Source organism: Phascolarctos cinereus, unplaced genomic scaffold (genome assembly GCF_003287225.1).
Source record: "Phascolarctos cinereus isolate Bilbo 61053 unplaced genomic scaffold, phaCin_HiC Scaffold_5;HRSCAF=322, whole genome shotgun sequence".
In the NCBI taxonomy this organism is placed as follows: domain Eukaryota; kingdom Metazoa; phylum Chordata; class Mammalia; order Diprotodontia; family Phascolarctidae; genus Phascolarctos; species Phascolarctos cinereus.
The window spans coordinates 236696850-236715055 of record NW_027555958.1 but is presented as its reverse complement, the minus strand read 5'-3'; the positions used below and the strand labels follow the sequence as shown (position 1 = coordinate 236715055).

Here is an 18206-nt window from a genome sequence, read left to right as displayed (position 1 = left end):
GACTTGTTTGTTGTCCCCTCTTTTCTCCCCCACCCCTAAGAGCTTGCATCATCAACAAGCCTTGGAAGGCAAGGCTAACCTGGATAGATGAGTTGATTATCTTTACACCCTAATTTGGGGTGGGGATAGGAAGGGGTCAGGCCTCATGGTGATGATTTCCTGCTCTTTTTTTGTGGTCCCCCACTTGCTCTAACTGATTCCCCATCTGTTCCTTCCTTAGTTCCTATCTACACTGACTTCTTTCTATTCTTTTCTTCTCTCTTACACCCATACCCAAATATACCCACACGCACATACACCTCCCCCCCGAAACACACACAAACACGTTAGAGACACCAGGTCACTGAAGTTCTGTTTTTAATATGCAATTGTCAAGTGATTTATCTGGTGATTAACCAGGATTCAGTCAAGATAGGTTGAAGGGGACCTTGGATGCCTGAGATTGGCCATCCCAGTATGTAGCAAGTGCCAGAGCAGAAATCCCCCAAGCTTTGGTGGGAGAAGACAAGGACTTGAAGACACATTCTGGTTGCCGTGTAATGCATTTGGGGGTCAAAGGATCTCATATCTGCCACTTTCTAGCTGAGTGACCCTGCGCTAATCATTTAACCTCTCTGGGTCTCAGTTTCCTCATCTGTAAAATGGGAGTGTGGGGCTATTGGACCAGCTGGCTCTGAGGTCCCTTCCAATTTTAAATCTATGATCTTATGATGAATAAGGAAAGTTTGTTTCAAAGCCCCCCCTCCAACCTTCTGTGGTAACCTCTCGTACCAGTAGCACTGAGGAAGAGGGTGAAGTGCTGGGCCAGGAATTACCATGTCCTGGGAAAAGAAGGAGTACCTTGCCCTGGGTCTGTCTTTTCTCAGAGTGATGGACCAGGCTTCCCGGCAGGAAGAATGGAGATTAGCTCCCCGAGAGTAAACTGGGTGTTGGGGTGGTCTAGGGAGGGCAGACAGGGACACTGGTGGTAAGTGGCCACCCACGCCTGCCTCTTTGTACTCAACACCCACCTTTTCTGGTCTAGCTTGATTTAGAGCTGATGGCTCAGGAGCGGAGGGCTGGTCGGTGGTTGTCACTGGTATAATTCATTACCTATCATGCCTCCTCTGGGGCCTGGCATTTCCTAAGAAAATGGTACCATAGGCTCCCAGAGACAGAGAAGATGCCTAGAGAGATGTGCTCCTGCAGCCTCCAAAGCCTTCCCAGTGGTGAAACCTGGGGGGAGGATCAGGCTTGCCAAGAGCACTGCATTTTTGCAAACAAAGTCCTGAGTTTCTGGGAAGGAGACAGGATCTATTCAGGGCCAGGGAAGGTTACTCTTTGGCAAGGAGGCTTGCTCCAGAACTGGCCAGGCTATGGGGCAGAGTACCTGGGGACTCAGACCTCTGCAATTCTACTCCCTCTGGGGAAAGAACAAGACCCTGCCCCCAGAGCAAGCTCTTCAGCTAGCTACAAGGTCCCCTCAGGTGGAAGTCACTGCCCTGGACCTAGCTTCCAATGGTGAACTGAAATGGATTCTATTTTGTCCCATATAATAGCGTGCAGGCTGCACTGAGTGAGGTCATATTTTAAACGAAACAGTCTGCTAGTCATAAAGGTTAAAATGCATTTATTATTCATTAATTTATTAACTTATTCAGTATTGAATCTTCTAGGCTGTCCAAATCCATGCAGCCACTGAGGAGTTTGGGTAAGGAAGAGGCACCTATGACCCTGGTCCTTGAGTTTCAATTTTCATTAAGGAGATAAAATCCATTTACTTGAAATGTTGTCATTTAAAGAAACATCCCTTAAGGACACAGAATGTACAAGCAAAGTTAGGAAAAGTATTGAGAAAGATACAGGGTTAATAAGGCTGGGTCCCACCCTGGAGGACTTTCCCCTCCAACACTGATTCTGTAGAATTGCTTCCTTCATATTCAAGGGTTTGTAACCCATGTGACCCTGTAACATAGTACAGCTAAGAGAACATGAAGGAGGTAAGTTCCTAGTCTGGGAAAGCTTCTTGAAAGTACTCAGGGCACCTCAAGATACTAGTTCTCATCTGGCTTGCTCATCTTTCCCCGCTGGTGGGTGACTGAAAAGACCTTCAGCAGTAGCAGCAAGAAACACTTGGGTTAAACCTAATTACAATCAGAATTTCCACTGCACAGCTTGGTGGCAGAGAGCAGAGTATGACAGCCTTCTTCCATGTGTGGTGGGTTCTGTGCGCAGGGATGGCCTAGAGGATGGGCACCCTGCCCCATCGAGCTTTTTGTCCCCCCAAGAGTTGGAAAGGAATAGCAATACCCCTGGCTTTCTGGTGGAAGAAGGAGTAAGAATTAACTCCCTGGGTGGGAGTAAGAGGGCATTTAGGTACTGAAGTGGATAGAGTGCCAGGCTTGGAAGATTTATCTTCATGAGTTCAAATCTGGCCACAGACACTTAATCGCTGTGTGACCCTGGACAAATCACTTACACCTGTTTGCCTCAGTTTCCTCATCTGTAAAATGAGTTAGAAAAGGAAATGGCAAGTTATTCATACCAGTATCTTTGCCAAGAAAATCCAAATGGAGTCACGAAGAGTTGGATAACAACTGAAAAATGACTGACCAACAGCAAAAAGGGGAGTGGTGATGTTGGGAAGAACGGCAGAGCTCCATCTACACTAGCAGCACCTGGGTAAGATTTAGCCACACCTAGGCTATCCATAGCATTGGTGTATGGCACGTTAGAAAGAGAACTGAATTTGGAGTCTCAAGTTCTGGGTTCAAATGTGTGTCCTGCTACCTAAAGCTTAAGGGCCCTGAGGTGAACACCTTCACATCTATTAAAAAAGGGGATTGGACAGATCAGGGGTAGGGAACCTGTGGCTTTGAGGCCACATGTGGCCCTCTTGGTCCTCAAGTGTGGCTCTTTGACTGAATCCAAACTTCACAGAACAAATCCCCTCGATAAAAAGATGTGTTCTGTAAAACTTGGACTCAGTCAAAAGGCCACACCCAAGGACCTAGAAGGCCGCACAGAACTATTCTGCCTATGATTTAATTCATGTAAATGAAAACAACACATATAAGGTTCTTGGCACACATTAAAGAGCTATATAAATGCTAGCTATTTTGACAAGGATAATGATGGTAGTCCTAAGACTCGGGGTCAAATCCCAACCTAGTTCCCTCTCTGAGCCTCAGGTTCCTCATCTATAAAATGGGCATGAATAATACTTGCTCTGACTACCTCCTGGGGCTAGTGTAAAGTTGTTGTTCAGTTGTCTCCATTGTCTCTGACTCTTCGTGACCCCATTTGGGGTTTTCTTGGCAGAGATACTCGAGTGGTTTGTCATTCCTTCTCCAGCTCATTTAACAGATGAGGAAACTGAGGCAAACAGGGTAAAGTGACTTGGCCAGGGTCCCACAGCTGGTTGAGTGTCTGAGGCAGGATTTGAACTCACAAAGATGAGCCTTCATGACTCCAGGCCTTGTACTCTATCCACTCTGCCACCTATTGTACCAGGGCTAGTGTGAAGACAGTGTCTTAAACACCTGTGATTGTTTTGGGGTGGGGGGGCCTGGGGAGCCTCCCAGCCTTTTTTTTCCTTCTCATTATTGCCTCAGGCCACGTGGAAACATGATGCTGAAAACGGATACTAAAAATGCCCCCTTTCTATGAACTCAGAGCCCTCTTTTCTTCCCTGTGCCTGCCTCCCCTAACCCCACTGGCCTTTCTTTCCCCTCTGCTGCCAACTGCCCAGAGGTTTAGGGTGAGAACTTCAGGTTGGTCCTCACCTCTCCAGCTACAGGAAGCCCAACCAGGAGCGACCTATCATCACTCAGCCTCTAATCCACTCCCAACTCTGCCTCCCTCTCCCAGGCTCCATCCATCACCTTTAATTTTATTTGAGCAGGAAATAGGCCCTCACAGTGGCCCGTTTATGAACGAACGGAGTTTTATTGCTTTCTCCATGAAGCTAATGACAGTCATCCCGGCCCCCTGCCAGCCGCCACCTGGTTCGAAGGACTAATTTACTCTGCTTTCTGACACTCAGAATCACCCATGGCTACTGCCTGGCCCCCCTCTTCCCCTTCTGAGTTAGGGACCCATAGAAGCAAAGTGCTCCATCAGCATAATTGCTTTTACCACCCAGACTGCTCCCTGTCCCAGGAGCTAATGAAGCAGGAGGAATTAACCTGTAGTGAGGAAATCCTGCACAGTAAACTTGGGAGATTAGGAGGAGACAGGAGGACTCTAGTAGGGTCTTGATCCTTGACCCTGACCCATGAATCCAGAGCTGATGGATCCTCTTAGTTTTTATAAAGTCACAGTCAGACATATGGATAATAACACATCAATGAAACCTCTAATGGTATGGAGAGATGCCATCTCTGTCTTCTCAGTCTATGTGACGGTTGTTCATATGCTCCCCTAAATGTTCCAGTCAACTCGATGCAGGCCTTCTTCCAGGTCTCTTGACAATGGTGGACACCAGTGGTACAAGTAGGCTGTCTATTGGTCATGCCTTGTACCTGGTACATGACTAGCTCACCTTCTTCTCTGGTGATATATCTCTCTAGTGACAGCCCAGGCATCCTTTCTCCTATCCAATTCTTCACCAGTGGTGATATGTTACAGTCTACACATGCTTACAATGCTTCATTCCATTGCCTTTTGGATGATGCCTGACTTTAATTCCAGCGAGGTACAAAACAGGAAGCCTTATGGTTGCCAAAGGCATTTTGCCATTGTCATGGAGGACACAGTGCAGAGTTTAATAATAATAACCGCTAGCATTTATATAGTACCTACTATGTGCTAACTGCTTTAAAAATAATTGATTATTTATTTATATTTTATTTATTTTTTTCTTTTTGGTGAGGCAATCGGGGTTAAGTGACTTGCCCAGGGTCACATAGCTAGTAAGTGTTAAGTGTCTGAAGCTGGATTTGAACTATATTTTATTTAAATATTTATTTTATAGATATTTTAAATTATAAATTAAGTTTAAATAATTTAAAAATATTATCTCATGTATCTCAGATAATATTAGGTGCTATTATTATCCCCATTTTACAATTGAAGAAACTGACACAGACAGAGATTCAGTGTTTTCCCCAGGGTCATATAGCTGTAAGGGTCTGAAGCTAGATTTGAACTCAGGTCTCTCTTGATCCTAAGGCCTTCACTCTATCCAATGTGCCACCCTAGCTACCTCAGTCCTTTGATTAAGGCAAACCTATCCAGAATCATCCCATTAAGACTCAACAATACCTATATGACGTTGAATTTGCTTCCTTGTGTTAGATATGTCTTTGGCCCTGGGCTGTCTGTCAACCTTTTCATCAATGACTTGGATGATGACAACTTTGCAGATGATTGAAGGCTGGGAGGGATAGCCATCATGCAGAATATTGAGTGTTCAGTCATTGTCAGTTATGTCAGACTCTTCCAACCTTGCCATTTCCTTCTCCAGCTCATTTTACAGATGGAAGAAACTGAAGCCAACAGGATTAAGTGACTTGCCCAGGGTCACACAGATAGTAAGTGTCGGAGGCAGGATTTGAACTCGGGAAGATGAGTCTTCCTGCCTCCAGACCCAGCAATCTATCTACTGTGCCACCTAGCTGCCCATTCTACAGATGAAGAAACTGAGGCCCAAAGAGATTAAGTGACTTGCTCAAGGTCATGCATTTAAGAGGAGACAAAGCCAGGATTCCAACTCAAGTCCAGTGGCTCCACTCTATCACGTTGCCTCTCATACCCAATCAATCACTAATTCTAACAGTTTCGTTCCTGCAACATCTTTTGACTCTGTCCCTTATTCTCTTGCTTCATTGCATTATGGTATAATAGAGAGAGCAATGAATGTGGGGTTAGAATTGAAATCTGGCTTAGCCACTTGTCAACTATGTGAGGCAGCTGGTGGAGTAGTGGACAGAACGCTATGCCTGGAGTCAGGAAGACTTGAGTTTAAATCTGGCCTCAGACTTAAATAGCTGTGTGACTTTGGGCAAGTCACCTGACCTCTGTTCGCCTCAATTTTCTCCACTGTAAAATGGAGATAATAATAGCATTTACCTCCCAGGGTTGTTGTGATGATCAATGGAGGTCATATTTGTAAAGTGCTTAGCACAAAGTCTGGCCATAGTAGGTGCTATATAAATGCTTATACTCTTCCCCTTGGTGAGTCTTCCTGCTTCCAATCTCTTCTTCACACGTGGCTAGAATGATTTTTCTTAAGTAGTAACGTGGGTACGCCACTCTACTGCTCAAAGACCTTCACTGCCTCCTTATCATTTACTCCTTTGCCTGGCATTCAAGACCCTCCATAATTTGTGGTCCTACCTGCCTAGCCTCATATCATATTACTCTACTCCATAAACTCTATGATCTAGCCAAATGGGACTACTCTCTGACCTCATTCCTGCAACACATACTTTCTTGTTGTGATTTTTGTTCAGAGTTTTCAATGACTGGAACATCTTCCTCTTCTTGGCCTGCTGAATTTCTTATTTTTAAATTTTTTAATATATTTTTTTAGGCAGTTGGGGTTAAGTGACTTGCCCAAGGTCACACAGCTAGTAAGTGTCAAGTGTTTGGTCTAAGGCTGGATTTGAACTCAGGTCCTCCTGACTTCAGGGCCAGTGTGCTCTATCCACTACACCACCTAGCTGCCCCCAGCCTGCTGAATTTCTATGCATCCTTTAAAGACCAGTTCAAATGCTTTTCCCGTTCCTCTAGTTAGTAGCCACCTTCCTTCTTGGACCTCACAGAGTGATTTTAACTAGTTAATTAATTAATTAATTAATTAATTCATTCATTCAATTCATTGCTGGGGGTAGTAGAGACAGAGGAGCCAAATTTCATTGAACTAAGGAACTCTCAGTAAGGAAACTCTGTCTACCAATACAGATTGTTACCAGCACTGGTAATCCTAGACTTTGAAACTTACCTGGGGCTCTGAAGTTTTGATGATGTAACCCGGTCAAATAATCAGTATGTGTCAGAGACAGAACTGATCCCAGGTATCCCACAATACTATATTCCCTCTGCATCTGATTCCCTGTAATATCATGTACTGATAATAGTTATTAGTGTTTGTGTCATATTGCCCTGCTAGACTGAAGACAGACCCTTATCTATAATTTGCATCTTCCCCAGCCTCTAACACAATATTTAGGTTTGTGGAATGAATGAATAATTTTTTTAAAAAATAAAGTAAAAGGATAATTTTTTGTCCCATCCAGAGTAATTCTGAATTTAGAATTGTTGTAACCAGAATGAACGACTTTGTGTTTATTTGTATTTGTGCATTGCCCTATAAACCTCTTCCTTGGCGGTGTGTTCCTGTTTTTTCCTTCTAAAAGAGAGCTTCCCAGGGAAACTGTAGACTGAGTCTCCCCAAGTTAAGGCATTCAGAATCCTGTTGCCTGAAGAATTTGGTTTAAAGAGTCCTGCTTCATCTCTAAGGTGGGCCCCAGTGAGCCCTTGACACATTGATGCCCATGGGATTAGAGTCAGAAGTCACCTTGTCCACATGTACCTATGGAGGAACCTTCCTATGACATGACGAATAAAGTGGTCGCCAGTCTTGGCTTGAAGAAGCTAATCGAGGGGGAGATCTCTACATCCCAAGGCTCCCCATTCCATTTCTGAACAGCTCTAATAGTTAGGAGGTTTTTTTTTGTTTACATTGGGCCTTTCTGCAACTCCTACACATTCATTGCTCCTCATTCTGCCCTCTGAGGCTAAGCAGAATCTAATCCCTCTTCCATGGGACACTCTTTCAAATATTTGAACTCATCCATCACGTCCCTTTTAAGTCTCTATATTCTAGGCCAAACTCCACCAGTTCCTTCAACCAATCCTTGTATGGAGTAGTACTGGGGCCCCTCACCATTCTCTTTGCCCTATACAGGAGCACTCCTTCAGACTTTCTACAACCTTCCTAAAATGTAGCGCCAACCAGATGTGATCTGAGCGGGGTAGAATTCAGGGAGGTTATCACACCCATTGTAATACACACTATGCCTCTCTTAACACAGTCTAAGATTTTGGTTTTTCTGTTTTTTGAATTAGCTTTTCTGACTGGCACATGACGTCTATTAAGCTTGTAGTCCTTCAGAATCCCCAGAACTTTTTGATAGGATCCACTGTCTAACCTCCCACCACATCATTTTATGTTTGTGAAATTAATTTCTTGAACATAGGTGTGTAGGACTTTACTTTTATCTCTGTTCAATTTCATCTTATTGGACTGGGTTGATTCTTCTAGCTTGTCAAGAACTATTAGAAAGGGAGGGAAGGAGGAAGGAAAGAAGAAGGAAAGGGAGGGAGGGAAGAAGGAAGGAAGGAAAAACAAAAGGAAGGAAAGAAACATTTATTAAGCACCTACTATGTGTTTAATATTTGTATCTTATGATCTCATATGACTTGTTGGTTTGTTGTAGAAGCATAAAAAAAAACCCTAATATTTTCTTTGGAAAAAAGATGTGGAAAAATGGTGCTATCACGAGCAAAAAAAAATAGTGAAGCAAGTTATGGGGAGAAAATAAGTTTAAGGAAATGCTGAAATTGAGATGCTCTTGGGACGAGTCAGCTCCTTGAAGGCAGGCACTGTTTGATTTCTGTTTTCTTGTCCCTTTCACCTTGCACAGTATATGGCACAGAGAGATATTTAAAACATTTTTGCTGGATAGTTGATTGATGTAAGCTTCCTGAAGGCAAGGACTATTTCATTTTGGTCATTATATATCTCAGTGCCTAGCACAGTGCTTGACATATAGAAGGTGCCTAATAAATGTTTGTTGATTGATTGACATTCAAGTGGAGAGGCCATTTAGATCACTGGAGATGTGGGTCTAGCCCTCATAAGAGATGTCAGAACTCTGTGTGTAGATTTGGGACTCTTCTTTAACAATAACAATAGTAATAGTAGTGATAGCTAACATTTATATAGCCCCTACTATGTGCCAGGAACTGTGCTGAGAATAATTTACAAATATTATCTCATTTGAGACTCACAACAGCCCTGGAAAATAGGTGCTATTATTAGCCTCATTTTACAGATAAGGAAAATGAGGCAAATGGAGGTTAAGTAATTTCCTCAGGATCACACAGCTAGTAAGTGTCTGGGGCTAGATTTGGACTCAGGTTTTCCTGACTTCAAGCCCAATGTGCCTCTACTGTGCCACCTGGATTCTTCTTTATAGAAATGGTAGTGGACAATTGTCATGGGACAGAAAGCAAAGAGAAGGGGACTTCGTTGAGAGAAGGCCATTAAGGAACAATGACATTGAACAGTGAGAAAGAGGGTAAGGAGCCAGGGGAAGAATCAGGGGAGGAGTTAATGAAGTAGGAACAGAGCCAGGAAATTGTGGCATCTCTGAAGCCCAGGGAGGTGAGAAACAATTCAGAAACAGCAGTGTCCTGCACATGCTAGTTGTATGACTAGTATCTACTTGTTATATGTAATTGTATGGTTAGCTGTGTGCAAAGCACTTTACCTTTGTCTGCCTCAGTTTCCTCATTTCTAGAAGGAAAAGGTTGGACTTCGGTCCTCCGCAGCTCTAAATCTTTGGTGCTAAAAAGTGTGGAGGTGAGGTTGAAAGAAGAAAAGAAAAGGCTTGAAAAAAATATTATAGAGACCAAGAATCAGTAAAGGTAGAGAAGGACTTAACTGAGTGGCAATTGACGTTCCATAATGTAAATTTGTAGTGGCTGAAGTGAGCTTGATGTCCTGATTTTCTGCCCAGCAATGCTGGATTAGGAAGAGAGAAATCAGATGACTGGAGCCCTAGGGTTGGGGGTTTTGCAGACAAAGAACAGCAGAAAATGGGGTGGAGGGGAAAGGATCTAGAGAAGGGTGTCAACACCAGTAACTAATGAAGCATTATAGGAGTGGGCGATGAGCCGAAGCTAGATATGAAGGCTTATGAAATCAGAATCCACAAAATTGTCTAGAATAGGGGAGGTCTTTAACCTGGGCTCTGTAAAATTTTAAAAAATATACATTTTTAACGATTGCATTTTAGTATAATTTGTTTCCTTTGTAATCCTCTTTATTTTATTTTATGCATTTAAAAATATTATTCTAGCAGCGTAGCCCCAACTCTGTTCTGAGGAGGTATCCGTAAGTTTCATCAGCATGCTAAAGGGGTCTGTGAAACAAAAAAGGTTAAGAACCCCTTGATCTAGAAGAATAGGAATGAATAAGGATGAATTATAAGACCAGAGGTCATCATCAGGGGAAAAGATAAATTAAGTGTTTGAGAGTAGGAAAGCTTTAGAATCAAAGATTGTTGTTCAGTTGCATCCAACTCTTGGTGACTCCATGGATTGTACTGTCCATAGGCTTTTTTTGGCAAAGGTACTGGAGTGGTTTGCCATTTCCTTTTCTAGTAAATTAAGGCAAGTAGAGTTTAAGTGACTTACCCAGGGTGAGACAGCTCAGTGTCTGAGTCCTCATTTAAACTCAAATCTTCTGACTCGAGTGTTCTATCCACTAAGCCACCTACCTGCCTCCTTGGAGTCAGAGGACCTGGATTCAAATCCTGTAGGTACCACTTGTCTTTGTATCCATAGGGCCTAGCACAGTGCCTGGCAGTTGTGGGAACTTAATTAATGCTTGCTTGCTAGATTAATTGATTGATTTGTGGCCCAAGCAAATCGTTTAATCTCTTAATCTCAATTACATTACCTATAAAATAAAGGGGTTGGATAAGGTAAGCTCTAAGGTCCCTTCCAGTTCTAAATCTACAATCCTATGAATTGTAATCCTACAATCCTATAAAAAGTAGAAAGGAGGGTATGGTTAGAGGGGAAATGATAAGAATTTTGGAGGGGGTGCAGTTCCAAGAGATGGTGAGGAGGTCTGGGATGTGGCTGGTGTTTGTAAAGATGTGAAGAACGGGGGAAAAAAGAAGGAAGGGGGAAAGATGCTAGACCTGTAGTTTCATTGGTGGTGGGAATTCCTGTTGTGGGACTTCCTTCTACTCAAGAAGATTGATAACTGCTCTGTAAAAAGTCCTTAAACAACTACCAGAAGCAGAGAGGTTATGTGATTTGCACAGGGCCACAAAGCTTTCGTTGTTGTTCAGTCCTTTTTTCAGCCATGTCCTACTCTTCATGACCCTATTTGGAGTTTTTGTGGCAAAGATACTAAAGCGGTTTGCCATTTCCTTCTCCAGCTTATTTTACAGAAGAGGAAACTGAGGCAAACAGGGTTAAGTGACTTGCCCAGGGTCGACCAGCTAGTAACTGTCTGAGGCCAGATTTGAACTCAGATCTTGACTCCAGGCCTGGCCACTCTATGCACCTTAACTAGTATATGACAAAAGTGAGACTCACACACCAACTCTCCCCAAAGTTCCAACTGTTTTCATCCTGAACCCCTTACTTTTCAATAAATCTTCCTATGCTTCCTCTCTACGTAAAAGGAGAGAAATTCTGTAGTTTACCATGTACATGCACACAAGAAATTATAAAACTTTATTTGGTATATAACACTTTTTTAGCATCATAAAGTTTTAAATGTTTATCAGAACAAAGTCAATAAGTTAGTGAGATCCTTGATTCTGTTTCCTGTCAGCCTCCAACAGTTTTATTTTTTGAAAGATATTACTCCCATATCACATTCAGTTCAGTTTTTTTCTTGCTTTGGATTTGATTGAGAACAGCACTGAGAATCTTGAATCACTGAGCTAAATTGTTATAAATGGAATAAGAGCTTTGTAAGCCAGTTTAGTAAGAACAGGCTAGGTTTCTTCAAGCATTTTACAATGCTTTTACGAGCACCAAAAAAATTTAATTTCATTGCTGGGAAATCAATGCAGAGTTTCTGGTTATTGTAGAGATCAATTAGTTTGTCTTTCACTGTATTGTTATTGCTGATTTTTTTTTTCTAGCTTCATTTAAAAAAAGATTTCGTAGCCAAATTCATTCATTTGTAGGTAGAATAGTGAGAGTGCTGGACTTGGGAGTCTGGAAGACCTGAGTTCAGCTCCCAATATATGACCCTACTGCTCTGTGTCTCAACTTCCCTATCTATAAAAATAAGGGAATTGCACCCTATGGCCTCTAAGGTCCTTTCCAAGTCCTAAGTCTGTGATCACATGATCCTGTGAATTATTCCCTTCAGCTCTCTCAAAATTTTCAGATGTACTATAAATGCTCCCTCCTTTTCCTACTCCATCCCCACCTGCTCATCCTTTTTTTTCCTAGTCCCAGAATTTTTCACTAACACTACTATAATTAGTATACTTCCATAGGATAATATAGTTATTTGCCAAATATTCCTTGTATCCCTCCCCACCTCAATTTCTTATGCCCCCTGAAGGTATTCATAGCCCAGATTGAGACTTTGTGCTCCAAGTCTGCTCTCTTATCCAGGTATGTAAGTGTAAATGAGTACCTGAGGCTACATTTGAACTCGGGCCTTCCTAATTATAGGTCTAGTGCTCTATCCACTATTCTACCTAGTAGACCCAAGGTAAACTTAATGGAGAAGGGAGACTGGGAAAAAATTCCTGCCAAGAAATGGCCTTTGAAGAAAGTCAGGAATTGAGCATAAGAGATGGAAATGAAAAAGGAGAGAATCCCAGGCTTGGAGAACAGCTCAGAGATAAACCAGGTTTGGGTTAGAGCCAGAAGGTAAAAGGGATAATTAGTTGAGAAGTTCAAAGATATAGGGTAAGGGTTCTTAACCTAGGGTTCTTATGAACTTAAAAAAAATTTCTGATAACTATATTTCAACATAATTGGTTTCCTTTGTAATCCTAATTTTTAATCCTAATTATTCCTTTTTAATCCTAACAAATTTTGTTTTTGCTTTTAAAAACATTATTCTTAGAAGGGGCCCATTAGGTTTCACTAATCTGCCAAAGGGGTCCACGACCCAGAAATGGTTAAGAACCCATGGTACAGAATGAGTTTGCTGAGAGCGGAACGGGCATTCCAGACAGAGCCATAAAATAGGCTGAAGTGAGGCAGGTGACTTCGCCCTGCCTCACTTCAATCCAATTCATTTGCAGGTCAAGACATCACCCTTCTGATGTCATCGGTCCTCTTTGAGAACTAAGGACAAATATGCACAGCAATGTAATAGACTACTAGACCATGGGAGGAGCGGACAGGAAGGAGCCCAGGAAGAAGGTAGTAATGGAGTTAGAAGTAATGGACGTGCCTCTTGTATCTAAGGTAGAGCTAGGTGCTGGAAGACCAGGGCTGGGGAGCCAATACAAAACAGGCAAAATGGTGCTTTTGAGTTACATCGGCAGTAGAGAAATTGCTGAGCTGCTTCAACGTGGAATTTGTTTCCATTGCTGTTTGAGAGCCTGCTTCTGTAAAGATTCCTTTCCAGATGTGCTGCAGCTGCCTAGGCTTCCACAGCCAGCTGCTAAAAGGAGCTAGTCTTCTGGGCTCTCAGAGAGGTCAGGCAGGCAAGCTCTCAGCAAAGGTCTGCAAAACCAACTATGAGATGCAGAGAGAGCTTTTAAACTACGTAAGAAGAAGAAACTGGAAAAGTCCTCAAATACCAAAAAAGGAGCTCTCAGTCACAAACCAGCAGCTTGTATGCTAATTAGAAATCAGTCTTTTTTCTTCATTAAAAAAAAGGTGGCTCCCTCCTGATCTTAAGGAGGTTTTGTTAGCCTTGCTCTAATTACCTGAAAGCTGTAAAACCACTCTCATTTGAAGGCCTCTATAATTCAGATTTTTCTTTCTGCCCATTTTTACTTATTTCTCTTAATTAATCTCAATTGATGTTACTCCAACCCCACTCCCAAGAAAAGTGACAGTCAATGGAGCGAGTGATCTGAATTTAAGTTTTACATGTGATTCTTGGGAGCAAGTCCTTAAAAAAAATCCATAGGGACCTTTTGAGGAGAGCAGCCCAAAGAATGAATCTCTAATAGTGGAATTTGAGGTGGGGAAGGGGGAGAGTGAGCTTTCTGGCCATTTAGTGCAAGTGGAAAGAGCCAGAGGACTTGGATTCAAATCTAATGGTAATTTACCTATATGACCTTGGGCAAGTCAGGTATCCTCTCCTAGCCTCGGTTTCCTCAACTGTAAAAGTGGGGGATTGGACCAGGTGGCCTCTGATATCCCTTACTCTAAGTATCAATCCTGTGGACATGCTGCATTGTGTAAGTGGGATGGAAGAAGGCAGTAGCCCAGGGAAAGCTCCCTCCTGCAAGCCAGCACCTGAAATTCCCTTAATGGGGGCGGTGGGGGGGGGGGAGAACATCGACCCTTCCATTCCCCAATAAGAGGTCAGGTTGCAAACGTCCCTAAGGAGGCCACAGAGAAGCTGGCATTTACCTTGACTGAGCTTTTCCACTCCATTCAACAAACTTGAAATGCCTACTGTGTGCAAGGCATGAGAACAAGATTGAATTTCATACGCTCTAAGCTCTCTTTCTGCTTTAAATCCTAGCATCACCATGGGCTTCAGTGGGGGGTGGGGAGAAGACAAAGATAAAATGAAGCAAGTCCCTGCTCTTAGGAAACTTACAATCTAGAGAGATATGTAAGAAAATAACAACATGTAGGAAGTGACGCACCTGAGGTGACTGGGCCTAGCTAGTAAGCCACAGCCCAAACGAAGGCTAGGAAGGCTCACAGCCTTCCCATCTACTCAGAGGTGGTCAGCTGAAGTCTGACCCTGTTCTCAGCTGGGCCTATGGGAATCTTACCTTCACCTGCTCAAACTCTTGTAGCAATGGCAGTATGTGTGTGTGTGTGTGTGTGTGTGTGTGTGTGCATGCGCATGCATGTATGCACCTGAGAGTGTATGTTTATATTGTGTCCATGTATGTGTATTATGTATAAAAGTGTGTATTGTATGTGTATTGTGGTGTATGTATGTGAGTATATTGTATGTTATATTGTTTATGTGTATGTATTGTGTTGCATATGCATGTGTGTGCATATGTACATGCATGTGTATCTGTATAAGTGTATAGGACTACATGTGTATGTTTATTGTGTGTATGTATATATGTGTGTGATTGTATATATAGGTGTATGTGAGTTTACGTACATATGTGTATTATGTATTTGTGTTGTGTATGCATGTGTGGATGTATGAATATTTATGTGTGTATTGTATTATATGTATTGTTGTATATGTGTAATGTGCTGTGTATATGTGAGTGTATTGTGTGTATGTGTATGAGTATTGTATGTATTTTGTTGTGTATGTACGTGTGTATATATACACATATATACACACACACATATGCAGGTATGTGTATGTGAGCGTGTATATGTATGTGTATAGGAGTGCATATGTATATGTTTACTGTGTGTATGTGTATATGTGTGTCATTGTGTGTATGTGTATGTTTGTGAGTATATGTGTGTATTGTGATTTACATTGTGTATACATGTGTATATGAGTGTATATGTAGTACTGTATTGTGCATATGTGTGTATTGTAGGATAGGTATATTGTACTGTGTGTATGTGAGTGTATTGTATTGTGTGTATTGTATTGTGTAGATGTGTGAGTGTATTATATTATGTATGTGTTGTATATGTGTATCTATATGTATGTGATATGTGTATGTGAGTATACATGTGTGATTATGTATATAGGAGTGCACACATGTATGTTTATTGTGTGTATAGGTGTGATTGCATATGTGTGTAGGTATGGGAGTATATGTGTTATGTATTTGTATTGTGTATGTATATGTAAATGTGTATATGTATGTATTATGTGTGTATATGTATGTGTATATTGTGTTATGTGTATATATGTGTATTGTGTTGTATGTGTATTGAGTGTATACTGTGCTGACTTCTTGGACTGTTTCTCTTCCTTTCCACTTTCCTTCCCTCACAAATTAGGCTATCCAGACCCCTCCCCACTACCCCTTTCAGGGAAAGGTGGGTCATTCACAAGGGGCAGCTCAGTGGCTTCTGAAGCGACTTGGAGTCAGGAAGGTATGAATTCGAATCCCACCTCAGATAATGACTAGCTATGTGTTCCCTGGGCAAGCTGCTTAATCTCCCTTGACTTCAGTTCCCTGATCTGTAAAATGAGGATTACGGGATGAAAGGAGAGAACAGATGTAAAGCACTTAAACCCAATATGCTATATGCTCGCTGCTGGGTGGTGGAAGGTGAGGGGGAACTGAGCTAGATTCCTCAGCTTCCCTTTCCTGTAGCTGACCCTTCCAGGGCAGAGCTGAGTTAACCCTGATAGTGAGTATTGGGATGGACAGGTTGGTTGGTGGGATTCTAAAGCACCATAGCCTATCAGGCATTCCTTCAGGCTTAAATGGTAATTGGAGGGGGTGGGATATCACAACCGGGACTGACGTTCCCTGTCAGAGAGTGGGAAGGGGTCTTAGAAGCTATCTATCTAGTTTGATTTCCTAACTACCTGTGGCCTTGGGCAAGTCATTACCTGAGTCTCAGAGTTGACTTCATTGGTTGGTGCAGCAAAGTGGTCCCATTGGTTAGAATGCTGGAGTAAGTTCAAATATAACCTCAGACATTTACTAGGTATGTGACCCTGGGCAAATCTCTCTGTTTATCAGTTTCCTCATCTGTAAAATGGGGATAATAATAGCACCTACCTTGTTGTTGTAAGGATCAAGTGAGATTATATTTGTAAGTGCTTAAGCACAGTACCAGGCTCATAACAGGCATTAAATACATGCTTTCCCCTTTCCCTTCCCCCCTTAGAAGAACTCTAAGGTCCCTCCTTGCTTTAAATCCAGGATCTTTTTTTTTACGGTAAACATTTATTAAGCTTTAATTTTCACAATATCTTATTTCAGTTCTGAAATCAAGCCTACAAATATTTCACTACATTAACATCAATCTGGTGATCATTTAATAAATAAAGGAATGTATATATACCTTTGTAAAAATAAGTTTGATATATTTAGGATTCCCGACAATGACAGCAGTAGCCCTGATTCCCTCAGGGTCACATGCCTTGAGTCTTACATACGTCACTAGCAAGAAATCAAGTTCTTTTACGGAAAAAAAAAAGGAAAGCAAAAACAAAAAACCCCACAACTTTTACAAACTTAAATACTATCTAAATCTGAAATCTGGTGTAGGAAACAATATGAAATCACTAATATCAGTGCTGACGATTGGTGTCATACTAAAGACACAATTTCCAGTTAGGAATAGGACAAATTCCAAGATCTTTTAGAGCTCTCATTTTACAGATGCGGCATCTTAGGCCTAAAGATGGGAAATGGCTTAAAAAAGGTCACACACGCACACGCACACACACACACACACACACACACACACACACACACCACACACAGAGCTATAGCTTGTGAGGACTAGAACCCAGGTTGCCCCACTCCCAGGCCTAAGTTCTTCTAATGTTTTTGACTTGCTTGTGTGTCAGGCGCTCAGGACAAGAATGATCAGCCTGTCCTCATCAGCTCACTTAACAAGGCCTGCATGTGTAAGCTCTCTGTCAATTATCCTTCATTAGCATTAAGTATTAAAACGTCCAGATAAGTTCCTGGCCATCCCAGGGGTCCTCAGGCACTGATCCTGGCTGGGGAAGCCTCATTTTCCCTCCTGCAGCTTGTCCAAGATTGGCTTCCAAGTCCAGACCCTTCTGAGTCTGGTATGTCTTGTCAAGGCCAGGCAGTGGGCCCCAGTGCATGTCAAGGAGGCTCCCCTCTGGAAGCAATGCCCCAATTAAATACGTGTTCTGATAAGCAATGGCTGCTCCGAGTGCAGCTGAGCCAAGACGGTCCATTAGCCATCCCCACGTCTGTCAGGATGAATTTATTCCAGCCATTGTCCCTCTGCCTCCTATTGAGGGAGTACCTAGGGTTCAGCTTCATGGGCACCAAGGTCCCCCCCAGGTCTAAACCCTGAGATCTCCCTGCGGCAATATGTCTAGACAATAATAACTAGCATTTACATAGCACTTGAAGGTTTGTAAAACACTTTACAAATATTATCTCATTTGATCCTGGGAGGTAGGTGCTATTATCATCTTCATCTTCCTGCTGAAGACACTGAGGCAGACAGAGGTTAAATGATTTGCCCAAGGGTCACACAGCTAGTTAATGTCTGAGGTCACATTTGAACTCAGGCCTTCCTGACTACTGTTCCCACATTCTATGACTGCATTGTCCAGCTGCTGAAATTAATAATACCCTGGCCCTCTCCTTCGCTGTCTTCCAAACGGATAAGATTAATAATAATAGCTAACATATACCACCTACTACGTGTCAGGC

At 42.3% G+C, this 18206-nt stretch overlaps 1 protein-coding gene across 1 annotated transcript in view; it reads left to right on the top strand.

Annotated features, from left to right (window-relative positions):
• The window catches only part of GLP1R (glucagon like peptide 1 receptor), a 74874-nt gene that overhangs the window by 20093 nt on the left and 36575 nt on the right, over nt 1–18206 (top strand). The window lies entirely within an intron of this gene.